This window comes from Bactrocera neohumeralis, unplaced genomic scaffold, assembly GCF_024586455.1.
Source record: "Bactrocera neohumeralis isolate Rockhampton unplaced genomic scaffold, APGP_CSIRO_Bneo_wtdbg2-racon-allhic-juicebox.fasta_v2 cluster10, whole genome shotgun sequence".
In the NCBI taxonomy this organism is placed as follows: Eukaryota; Metazoa; Arthropoda; class Insecta; order Diptera; family Tephritidae; genus Bactrocera; species Bactrocera neohumeralis.
In genome coordinates this window covers 13,360,444-13,371,810 of record NW_026089623.1, presented here as the reverse complement: position 1 = coordinate 13,371,810, position 11,367 = coordinate 13,360,444, and positions in this window count along the sequence as shown.

Below are 11,367 nucleotides of genomic sequence, written 5' to 3'. Positions count from 1 at the left end.
CAACTCCAAATCTTCACTTATAAATAAACATTTATCTTTAACAATATTTAGAGAATATTCAAAAAGTTTTACAAAAACATAAATTAATTCAAAGCAAACAATTAGAAATGTAAAAAATAATTATTATTATAGATATATCTATCTTATTTCAACTTTTCTGCTCTCCTCGTTCAACTTTCGTGAATTTCAAATTGTCGGGCGATGCCAATTATTGGTTTCTATTGTTCTTTCAATTCGCTGCTTTACTAGTAATTACTTCTTCGCTACTTTGCGCAGAAAATGGTGTGACAATTGTCGAAACGTACTCGTCACGATTAGAGGATGTCATCAACATTTAACATCAGGAGACTCAAAAATAGCAAAATTCAGCTTTTTCGGTGTTAAATTAAAAAATATGATGCTAATTTCAGTGTTTCGAAAGGTACGCTTACATATTCTTGTATTTACTTGCGCAAATGACTCTGCATATAATTTCTCCATAGACATGTGTATGTATTTGATATCAAGGTATTTAAGTAAAAATGTATGTACAAATTGAGATATAATATTTCATGATAAATTCCAGAAAATCTTTTGAACTATATAATAAAGTAAGGGTTATATTATTACCTAAATATTTAATTAAAGAAGGTTTGAAAATTATTTATTGATAGATGTACTTATATATTTGCTTTGGGCATTGAAAGTTTTGTTAATATCTTCTTCTTCTTAATTGGCGTAGAGACCGCTTACGCGATTATAGCCGAGTTAACAACAGCGCGCCAGTCGTTTCTTCTTTTCGCTACGTGGCGCCAATTGGATATTCCAAGCGAAGCCAGGTCCTTCTCCACCTGGTCATTCCAGCGGAGTGGGGGTCTTTCTCTTCCCCTGCTTCCCCCGGCGGGTACAGCGTCGAATACTTTCAGAGCTAGAGTGTTTTCGCCCATTCGTAGCCGCTGTCTTTTAATTCCCTGAACTATGACAATGTCGTCATATATCTCATACAGCTCATCGTTCCATCGAATGCGATATTCGCCGTGGCCAACGCGCAAAGGACCGTAAATCTTCCGCAGAACTTTTCTCTCGAAAACTCGCAACGTCAACTCATCAGTTGTTGTCATCGTCCAAGCCTCTGCACCATATAGCAGGACGGGAATAATGAGCGACTTATAGAGTTTAGTTTTTGTTCGTTGAGAGAGGACTTTACTTTTAAATTACCTACTCAGTCCGAAGTAGCACCTGTTGGCAAGAGTTATCCTGCTTTAGATTTCCAGGCTGACATTGTTGGTGGTGTTTACACTGGTTCCAAGATAGACAAAATTATCTACGACTTCAAAGTTATGACTGTCAACACTGACGTGAGAGCCAAGTCGCGAGTGCGACGGCTGTTTGTTTGATGACAGGAAATATTTCGTCTTGCACTCGTTCACTGTTAGACCCATTTGCTTTGCTTCCTTGTTCAGTCTGGAGAAAGCAAAATTAACGGCGCGGGTGCTGAGGCCAAAGATATCATCGGCATATGCCAGCAGCTGTACACTCTTATAAAAAATGTACCTGCTCGATTAAGTTCTGCAGCTCGAAATATTTTCTCCAGCAGCAGGTTGAAAAAGTCGCGCGATAGGGAGTCGCCTTGTCTGAAACCTCGTTTGGCATCGAACGGCTCGGAGAGGTCCTTCCCGATCCCGACGGAGCTTTTGGTGTTGCTCAACGTCAACTTACACAGCCATATTAGTTTTGCCGGAATACCAAATTCAGACATCGAGGCATAAAGGCAGCTCCATTTCGTGCTGTCGAAAGCAGCTTTGAAATCGACGAAGAGGTGGTGTGTGTCGAATCTATTCTCACGGGTCTCTTCCAAATTTTGGCACAAGGTGAATATCTGGTCGGTTGTTGATTTTCCAGGTCTAAAGCCACACTGATAAGGTAAAATCAGTTTGTTGACGGTGGGCTTTAATCTTTCACACAATACGCTCGACAGAACCTTATACGCGATGACAAGGAGGCTTATCCCACGGTAGTTGGTGCAGATTGTGGGGTCACCCTTTTTGTGGATTGGGCAGAGTACATTTAAATTCCAATCGTTGGGCATGCTTTCGTCCGACCATATTTTGCAAAGAAGCTGATGCATGTTCGTTATCAGTTCTTCGCCGCCGTGTTTGAATAGCTCGGTTAGTATTCCATCGGCTCCCGCAGCTTTGTTTTTCTTCAGACGAGTAATTGCTATTCGAACTTCTTCATGGTCGGGAAATGGAACGATTGGGGAATCGGGTTCGCCTTCTCCTGGTGTTGTGCGTTCACTGCTATTCAGCAGGCTGGAGAAGTGTTCCCTCAATAACACTGGTAAACACTGTTTTTGTCACATGAACTTTGTTATGATTTTCATTTTTGTTGGTGTACCCTCATTGAAAATATATAACAGTTTTGTTTCTATCACATCCAGTTTTCTTGTGACAGCTACATATTCATTTCTGACCTCATATATGTACATACGTTTCTTTGCTTACATAACTGCATTTAGTTGACTGTGTAACTATTGTGTTTGCTAAATTACATTTTATTTACATCAGTTAGATCGAAAATATGCCACGAAGTGTTTGAACAACCCGGACAATTTTTGTTATGTGTGTAGGGAATTAACTTTAACATCTCAGCGTCGAAATTTCCCATCACAAATTGAACAGCGCTATTTAGACTATTTTGGTTTTCCTGTGAGGAATCAAGACAAATCCTGGGTTCCGCATAAATGTTGTGTAACGTGTGTGAGGCTCCTTTTAGGTAGCCCAACCTAGACATTTGTCATTTGCTATACCAATGATTTGGACGGAACCAAAGGATCATGTAAGTGATTGTTATTTTTGTTTGACTCAAACAAAAGGTATTACTACCAATTCCAAACAACTATCCAGTATCGAAACTTGTCTTCGGCCAAGAGACCCATCCTACATAGTGCCGAAGTGCCTGTGCCGATGCCTTCAAATCGATCAAAAAGTGAGAATTCTGGTCCGAAAGATGGAGATGGATTTTTATATCTAAAAGAGAAATTCCCTAAACTCAGCGAGGGGAAAATCAAAGAGGGAATACTTGTAGGCCCACAAATACGGCAATTGATGAAGGATAAGGGCTTTGAAAAAAACTGAATGATGAGGAAAAACTCGCCTGGAAATGTTTTGTGAATGTTGTTCCACATTTTCTAGGTAACCATAAAGCGGAAAATTACAAATATTTATTAAATGAACTTATGATATCATTTAAAGCTTTGGGTTGGAATATGTCCTTGAAAATTTATATGCTGGACTCTCATCTGGATTTCTTTCCGGCAAATTTGGGTGCTGTGAGTGACGAACAAGGTGAGAGATTCCATCAAGACATTTCCTTAATGGAGAAGCGTTATCAAGGGAAATGGAGTCCAAGAATGCTAGCAGACTATAGTTGGAGACTTCAAAGGGACCTACCGGAAGCCAAATATTCAAGAAAATCATAAGTATCTATTAGATATTAGGAAATAATACTATAAGTGTGGCTGAATTCTGTACTTTTTACGAAAATATATGTTTTGATGTCACAAGAAAACATGATGTGTAAATTTTTTTTCATTGATATATTACTATTTGGTGGCCCTAATATATTCAAAATTTGATATAAAATTTCATGTGACAAAAAGTTACAAATTTGTTGACCAGTGCAATTTAAGTATGCTCTGGACATCGATCACTAGATCACCTTTGGGGGTCCTACAAGAGTATGCTCCGATCTTGAAACCTTCGTAGAATTTTCGAGCATTACCTCTGTCGGCCAGCTTATCAAGCTCTTCATCAAGCTTTTCTGTCTGCAAAAGCGTCTCGCTCCCCCCTTCAACTCTCGGTATCTATCCCATCTCGTACGTACTGTGGTCGATCGTAACGATGCGCAGAAGGCAGTCTGTTTTCTCACTCCTCGTCGTACCAGCAGTTCTTTTGCATTTTCCGAAAACTAATGGTTTCGGTTGCAGCTGTACGTGGGGAGTTTGAAATGCCGTCTCACAGTCCCCTTATACAGAGTTGTTGACGAGTGCTTTCAGAGAAAAGGAGGGCAAGTCAAGTAGAAAATCGTTCGGCTGTCTGTTGTGATTGCGTCTTCTTGACGTCGAACCTTCCTTGTGTTTGTTGACTTGCGTTTTTTGCTGCACAGAGACGGGTGCGAATCTTGGCTACAACAAGATAGTGGTCCGAGTCGCCAAGCACGATTTTGATATCGTGGTAGCTCTCATAGGTGCCCTCCAAGCGCTCATAGAAGGCATCTTTGGTCGCATCGTCCTTCTCTTTCGTCGGGGCGTGGGCGCAGATCAGCTCTATGTTGAAGAACTTCGCTTTGATGCAGATTGTGGCTAAACGTTAATCAACCGGGGTGAATGATAGTACTCGGCGACGGAGTCTCTCTCCCACCACAAATACCACACCAAATTTGCGCTCCTTTATATGGCTACTGTAGTAAATGCCTCAAGGACCTACTCGTCTCTGTCCTTGTCCTGTCCATCGCATTTCTTGGACGGCGGTGATGTCAGCCTTCACTCGAACGAGGACATCAACCAGCTGGGCAGCGGCACCTTCCCAATGAAGAGACCGGACTTTCTAGGTGCATGCCCTCAAATCATAGTCCTTAATTCGTTTGCCATGGTCGTCATCAAAAAGGGGGTCCGCTCATCCGAGGGTTGTTGTTCCCAGCGCACAACCCTGCGGTTGTGAACCGATTTCACCCATATTTCGTACACGTCATCAGGGTGTTAAGAAAATATTATATACCGAATTTCATTGAAATCGGTAAAGTAGTTCCTGAGATATGGTTTTTGGTCCATAAGTGGGCGACGCCACCCCCATCTTCAATTTTTAAAAACAGCCTGGGTGCAGTTTCCTTCTGCCATTTCTTCCGTAAAATTTAGTGTTTCTGACGTTTTTTGTTTTAGTTTAGTCGGTTAACGCACTTTTAGTGATTTTCAACATAACCTTTGTATGGGAGGTTGGCGTGGTTATTATCCGATTTCTTCCATTTTTGAACTGTATATGGAAATGCCTGAAGGAAACGACTCCATAGAGTTTGGTTGACATAGCTATAGCAGTTTCCGAGATTTGTACAAAAAACTTACTAGGGGGCGGGGCCACGCCCACTTTTCCAAAAAAATTACTTCCAAATATGTCACTTCCTAATGCGATCCTTTGTGCCAAATTTCACTTTAAAGTCTTTATTTATGGCTTAGTTATGATACTTTATAGGTTTTCGGTTTTCGCCATTTTGTGGGCGTGGCAGTGGGCCGATTTTGCCCATCTTCGAACTTAACCTTCTTATGGAGCCAAGAAATACGTGTACCAAGTCATCATGATATCTCAATTTTTACTCAAGTTACAGCTTGCACGGACGGACAGACAGACATCCGGATTTCAACTCTACTCGTCATCTTGATCACTTTGGTATATATAGCCCTATATCTGACTCTTTTAGTTTTAGGACTTACAAACAACCGTTATGTGAACAAAACTATTATACTCTCCTTAGCAACTTTGTTGCGAGAGTATAAAAAACCAAGACATCTTTATATTATAAGGGTATTCTCTTGCTCTTGCAAAATCCTTGCACGGTGCACGAATTGCAGATTTTTCCACCTAATGCAACAGCAGAACAACAAACACATACAAAAAAGTATTTGTAATGGCTGTGAAATATGTCAGACCAAAACCCATGTTTATTTTCATGCATTGACACGCTAAAATATAATTGCAACCCTGCTTTAGCTGTCATTTTACATAAAGACATATTTTGACGTTAAATTGTTGAGGAAGGTAAATTTTAAATAGATTTTATAATTTCTATTTAAATTATAAAGGTTTGTTACAGTTTTTTTATTAAGAATGAATGCAGGAGGTGCCCCAATTCACAATAGTCATTTACAATATATTGACCGAATCAGCCGTTCATATATCACTGGATTCCGCAATGGGTGCTCTCGAGCCCTCGGATATTTCGGTATAGGATTTCTGCAATCTGCAATCTTGCAAGAGCAAGCGAATACCCGTATTGTGTTTTTGGCTTTAAATTCGTTTACAATGACTCGATGCTATAGTGCATTATCATCGTGTAAATCCATGAATTGTTCTTTCACAATTCCGGCCGTTTTTGAAGGATGTTCTCATGCAAACGCCCCAATATGGCCAAATGGAACTCCTTGATTTTCAGCGGATTTGGTGTGGCTTTTTTGATTTCGGCTTATATTTTTCTCTCCATTCCGATGAATGTTGCCATGTTTGCATGTCAAACTAATAAATCCATGTCTCATTGGCAGTTATAATACTTTCCATGAATGTGAATCAGTATTTGCACGATCAAGCAAACCAAAGTGACCTGTACCCGATACTCTTTTTGAAGAAACAAAAAAAAATCAGCTCTATTAGAGCAAGCTGAGCAAGAACCCCTTTCTTACCAAAATATCCACCAAAACTATTCGAGAGGGCGCGTAAGAGATGTCGATCTTTCTTGCCATTTTTCTATCAATCCTGACGATTTTCATGTTCCATATCCTTCACTTTTTAATATTTTTATCAGTTGAAGATGTCGAAAGTCGTCCGTCTTTGAAAGCTTTGTACCACTCGCAGGATTGTGTTTTGATATAACTGAATCACTGTAGGCCTTTTCTAACATTCACAATGATTTCACACACGATGTTTAGTCAGAAATAGAAAATTTTAGACTAATTCATTCTTCGATATTTTTATCCATTGAAAAAATCGCACCGCTCTACCGAGGTGTACCGAATTAAACAGCTGCTGTAAACAAACTGGTTGACAGATCGCGCTTATATTTGGCTTAGTAATGGAGGACAATCTAACCAACGTAGGAATGAAAGTTTTTGGCAAAGTTAACGCGCTTCAATTAGTTTGTTTTGGATTTCAAAAGTTTCTTCCGTGGAACTCGTGGAAGAAAGATCGTTTGAAAGTAGTGCCCAACATTCTGCTAGCAATGTTTCCAAAATATCTTTTGCTAATTTTACAGCACATTCCGAAGGAGTTATTTTACACTGCACAAAACTAACATTTAGTCGGTATGGGAATCTGGGACAATTTTTAAATTTTCCATTCTTTATTTGTTTGTCAATATTTTTTTTTTACTGTTTTAATATCTTGTTTTTGACTTGTTTTGAAGCACGCGTCATGTTATTTTTATTCAGTATTGTATGGAATCTCATCACAGAAAGAATTACGCCTGAACAACTTTTACAAATCGTTCAACTTTATTATTACGAAAATTCACGTTCTGTAAAGAATGTGTTTGTTATCGTTTGAAGTCAGTTTTCTCTTCATAACTTTTGTTGTTGTAGGGCTTTTGTTTTTGCATCAATTTGAAGAGTATTAAATACCATTAAAAATATTCATTTTTACAGTATAGTATATCACTTAGCAAGAACTGAAAAAACAAGTAATGAAATAAACAAGAGTTGTGCGCTTTCTCTTGATGCTGAATGTACATATGTACATATAGTATGTGCATGATATTGTAATATACAAATTTTTTTTTAGCAATACACATAGCACTACACATGTAGTATAAGAAATTATGTATATAATATTTATTATCAAATACAAACAATATTTTAAGAGTAGCACATTAACAACAAATATTATATTGAAAATTGAATATGATTGCATAAAACCGTATAAAAATAAGGGCAACACACGTCAGTAATAACAATGTAGTTATATAGAATTTCTGAACATATTTTTATTTGAGGTCGAGAAGAAACCATCTTCACTAATCAACAAGACTAATTTACAATCCGCACAAGCGATAACGAGCCAACATATGAAAAATTCTTCCCATATCCATTAGGCGTAGCTGATTTTGTAAAAATATATATTTGAGATCCCCTCCTAAATGGTATTATACGACCTTCGCGGTCGCCTTATAATAATCCCATTTGGGTAGTAGACAAAAAGGGCTTCGATGAAGATGGAGTAAAAAAGAAAATATTGTAATTGACTTTCGTAAACTAAACGAAAAACCAATAGGACCCATTCCAAATGTGGGTGTTATATTATCAAACTTGGGCAAAGCCCAACTATTGGACCTTAAGTCTAGTTTTCATCAAATTGAGCCGAATGAGCAGTATCTTGAAAAAACCGCATTCTCCGTCTACTACGGCAAGTTTGAATTCTGCCGTCTTCCGTTTGGCCTAAAAAATGCACCCAGCATTTTCCAGAGGTATCAAATGGGGGAATAAAAACTTGTCCACAAAAAACAGAAGCAATCCGAAGCTACCAATAGCTCTAAGGAGTGTTCGGTCCTTTTTAAGAATGGCAAGATGCTATGGGAGTTTTGTTCGCGACTATGCTAAAACTACAAAACCTCTAAGCAATTTTCTTAGAGGCGAATCTGGTAAGGTGTCCGCCTCCCAAACAAAAAAAAAATAAAAATATCATTCGACCAAGATGAATAAGAATCTTCTTCTTCTTCTTTACTGCCGCAGAACCGCTTACGCGCTTATAACCGAGTTAACAGTGGAGGTCTTCCTCTTCCTCCGCTTTCCCCGGCGGGTACTGCGTCGAATACTTTCAGAGCTGGAGTGTTTTCATCCATTAGGACAACATGACCTAGCCAGCGTAGCCGCTGTCTTTTAATTCGCAGAATTAATGTCGTCGTATATCTCATACAGTTTATCGTTTCATCGAATGCGATATTTACCGTGGCCAAGGCGCAAAGGACCGTAAATCTTCTGCAGAACTTTTCTCTCGCAAACTCGCAACGTCAACTCATCAGATGTTGTCATCGTCCAAGCCTCTGCACCATATAGCAGGACGAGAATTATGAGTGACTAATAGAGTTTGGTTTTTGTTCATCAAGAGAGGACTTTATTTCTCAATTGCCTACTTAGTCCGAAGTAGAACCTATTCGCAAGAGATATCCTGCGTTGGATTTCGAGATGGACGAAATTATTTACAACTTCGAAGTAATGACTGTCAACAGCGACGTGGGTGCCTAGTCGCGAGTGCGACGACTGTTTGTTTGATGACAGAATATATTTCGTCTTGCCTTCATTTACCACCACACCCATTCGCTTCGCTGCCTTATCCATTCTGAAAAAAACAGAACTAACGGCGCGGTTGTTAAGGCCAATGATATCAATATCATCGGCATACGCCAGCAGCCGTACACACTTACATAAGATTTACCTTCTCGGTTTAGTTCTAAAGCTCGAATTATTTTCTCCAGAAGTAGGTTGAAGAAATCACACGAAAGACCTTCGCCTTGTCTGAAACCTCGTTTGGTATCGAACTTTAGTTTTGCGGGGATACCAAATTCAGACATCGCGGCATAAAGGCAGCTCCATTTCGTGCTGAAGAAAGCAGCTTTGAAATCGACGAAAAAGTGGTGTGTGTCGATTCCCCTTTCACTGGTCCTTTCCACGATATGGCGCATGGTGAATATCTGGTCGGTTGTTGACTTTCCAGGTCTAAAGCCACACCGATAAGGTCCAATCAGTTTGTTGACGGCGAGCTTTAATCTTTCACACCACACGTTCGATAGAGCCTTATGCGTGATGTTGAAGAGGCTGATCCCACGGTAGTTGGCGCAGATTGTGGGCTCTCCCTGTTTGTGGATTGGGCAGAGTACACTTAAATTCCAATCGTTGGGCATGCTTTCGTCCGACCATATTTTACAAAGAAGCTAATACATGCTCCTTATCAGTTCTTGGTCCCCGCCGCTTTGTTGTTCTTCAGACGGGTAATTGCTATTCGAACTCTTAATGGTCGGGCAAAGGCACATGCCTGCTCCATGGTCATCGATTGACGAATCGGGTTCGTCTTCTCCTGGCGTTGTACTTTCAATGCCATTCAGCAGGCTAGAGAAGTGTTCCCTCCATAATTTTAGTATTCTCTTTGTGGGCTCTACAAGAGTATGCTCCGGTCTTGAAACCTTCTGTTAATCGCCACATATTTTTTGTAGAACTTTCGAGCATTACCCCTGTCGGCCAGTTTGTCAAGCTCTTCGTACTTGCGCATTTCGGTCTCTATCTTTTTCTGTCGGCAAATGTGTCTCGCTCCCCTCTTCAACTCTCGGTATTTATCCCATCTCGTACGTATTGTGATCGTAACGATGAGAGGTCTATTTTCTCTCTGCTGCGACACGGCACTCCTCGGCGTACCAGCTGTTCTTTTGCATTTTCCGAAAACCAGTGGTTTCGATTGCAGCTGTACGTAAAGAGCTTGAAATGCCGCCCCACAGCTCCCTTATGCCGAGTTGTGGACGAGTCCCCTCAGAGAGCAGGAGTGCAAGCCGAGTGGAAAATCGTTCGGCTGTCTGTTGTGATTGCAGCTTCTCGACGTCGAACCGTCCTTGTGTTTGTTGACTTGCGTTTTTTGCTGCACAGAGGCGGGTGCGAATCTTGGCTGCAACAAGACAGTGGTGCAAGTCTATGTTATGGCCTCGGAGCGCACGCACATTTAAAATACTGGAGACGTGTCTTCCTTCTATTACAACATGATCGATCTGGTTGGTGGTTTTTCGATCCGGAGACAGCCATGTGGCTTGATGAATTTTCTTATGCTAGAATCTTGTACTGCAGATAGATGGCGGGGGCAGCTCCCATAGGTGCGCTCCAAGCGCTCATAGAAGGCATCTTTGGTCACATCGTAATTCTCTTCTCGACGGCGGTGATGTCAGCCTTCACTCTAACGAGGACATTAACCAGCTGCGCAGCGGCACCTTTCCAATTAAGGGACGAATAAGAATGCGTTTAATAAACTAAAAATATACTAATCCTTTACCTCTGCGGTGTCAGATTGCAAGCTGAACCCAAAAATAAAAAGGTGGAAAGCTTTCAGAGAAGGATATAATGCAAAACTTCACTATAAGTCATGGAAAGATAATCTGGTAGCCGATGCTCTATCACGCCAATTTATAAATTCTTCAGATTCTGAACCCGAGTCAGATGCCGCCACTATTTACAGTGAGTAATCACTTACCTACACCATTAAAACAGTCTCTATACCGGAAAATGTCTACTGAAACCAATTAATTCTTTGTCAGCAACGAATCTGTTCAATTTTGTGCACATTAAGAATATTAAATAAGATAAGATAATATGTAATGTATGTCCTCTAAAGATAAATATTTATGTTCAAATATATTAAACATACATGCAATATATCAGGGCAATTCAGAATCCTGTGCATCTGAGTCTGCAAAATTATGCAATTGCAAATATTTACCATCAACAATGAATGTCTTTTTAGTGACCATTAATTCACAGCTGATCGGTGAAAACAAACATTGTTTGTAAACAAAAATTTCGCACAAATTAGAAAATATGCTGAAAAAAAGTTTTTGGGAAAAATTAACTGACGCTTTAATTGATGAAGCTGCTGA